Source organism: Apis dorsata, unplaced genomic scaffold (assembly GCF_000469605.1).
Source record: "Apis dorsata unplaced genomic scaffold, Apis dorsata 1.3 scaffold_636, whole genome shotgun sequence".
Taxonomy (NCBI): domain Eukaryota; kingdom Metazoa; phylum Arthropoda; class Insecta; order Hymenoptera; family Apidae; genus Apis; species Apis dorsata.
This window is the reverse complement of record NW_006263829.1, coordinates 88,341-90,541: the sequence shown is the minus strand read 5'-3', so window position 1 is coordinate 90,541 and position 2,201 is coordinate 88,341.

Sequence of the window (2,201 nt, the reverse complement as noted above, 5' to 3'; positions counted from 1 at the left end):
TTTTTTTTTTTTTTTTTTCCTTCTTTTATTTTTAATCCTTAAGATATAATAATGCTGCGTCGCGAATGAATCGCTCGAATGCGATTATCATTTTATTCCAGCATGTAAGATAACAATTCTAAGGTTAAGATCAATTTTAATTTTATAAATGTAGAAATGCAAGGTAAAATTTTCGGCATCCGAACTGATAATAATTTTTATACATTCTAAGAAAAATATTTATTAGTGTAAGTAGGAAAAAAATAATATGAAAGAATTTTTTTAGTAATTTCGAATTCATGTTTTTACTCTCGTGTATCAATGTTCTTTTTTTCATGAAATATTGAAAAAAAAAAATATCTTAAATTTTATTTTATCTCTTTACCAAAAGTATTAATATAATTGACAAATATATCTATCGAATCATTTAAAAAGAAATTATTTTATTCTATTTTAATCATGTATATATATATACAAATTATTATGCTATCGCTACGCTATACTCTAATCAAATTTAAAGCAAAACAAAATATATCTTCGTAGAAGAGAAAATATTCGAATAATAAAGTATTTAGTAAAAAAAAAAAAAATATTTAATAAAATATAAAGGTAATAAAAGTTCGGATGACAAAAATCCTTACCTTAAGAAAACTATAATTCTAAACGAATTGTATAGTTTCAAAAAAATTCAATCTCGTGAATAAAAAGGAAATTAGAGGAACGATTTTTCAGCGAATTTCGCGGAGATCAATCAAGCGAGCAAGATAAAATGAATAAATCGAGAAAAAGGCGACTTTTCAGGTTCGGATAAACGCATTCGCGCGATTCGCTTCAGCTGGTATGTATTCCTTAGAGCCGGTACCGCATGTTATCCGACACCTTAGCGAAAACTTGGTAGCGTGTACGACAGTTCTCTACGACAAAGTATTCACGAAGAAAGCTCTGTTCGAAAGGGAGCTCCGTTCGAAAGAAGAAGGGAGAGGAATCTTGGCAAGATGCCTTTGACAATGGCGTAAATCGGTCTTACTTGGGTACAATAGCGAACACTGGGCGTATTTCCTTTACAGCTTAACCGCGGATCGAGTGCCTGTAAGAAGCGGCGGCTAACGTTTGTCCCAGATATCGGGCAAAAAAATGAAAAGAGAACAAAGGGAATATAGATCGAGAACGTGACCGTGATACCACGAAAATAGAGCGATTTATCCAGTTCTTCGTCGAGTTAGCGTGTAAATATAGGAGATGAGAACGATCTCGAGCATTAGCTTTAATCGCGCTTTATAGATTCAGAGGAAGGATGGATTGAGGAGATGTTTAGGAAGAAATAATTTTTAGATTGATTAGAATCTTTAGATCGTTAGATTGTTGTTTAAGGAGACAAAATATAGGTAATAGACTCTTTTCATCGTCGATTCTTCAACATCGATGGACAAACGTCCAGCCGCTCTCGTTAACCAACACTGCCGCGCCAATTCTAATATCCTTCGAAGAACGAAGAACAATAAGACGAGTTCTAAATAAAATACATCGATTTCCACTGATTGTCACTGAGCGTTCCGAGAAAGAGAACGGAAGAGGAGAGATATGAACGATGATCGGATAAAGAGGAATCTTGACACACAAGATACATACATACATACGTACGTACATAAAGAGAGATCATAATATACGCGTTTTAAAATGATCGTTAATAAAGAGATACATACACACACACACATAAATACACACACATACATACACGGTTTGAATACGATTGAAGGAACAACGTAGAGAATGGTCTGAAGTTGCGTGGTGGAAGAATGAAGAAAGTCGTGTACATAATATTAAGTAGAAATTGTTTTTTATCGTTGAAATCATTTTAAAGCAAGATCGAGAATTTCATTCGTTACGCTACTCGTCACGCGGACAGCAGTGGTACGCATTATTAATATTTACGTATACGTGTATACACGTACGTGTGTGTGCGCGCGCGTGAATATTTGTATACGTAAATAATTGCATTTTCATTATTACATATACATATATCTATATATATATATAGATATATACACACATACATACAATAAAAATATATATATATATATATTTTTTTTTTAATCCGCATAGATAAAAATATACTATACAAACGGAGAAAAAAATGCGCTAAACAAGAGAGGCAGCTAATTACATACTTTTTTCGGCGGTCTTTGTGAAAGTCCGCGATCTTTTCTAATTAAAATTCCGCC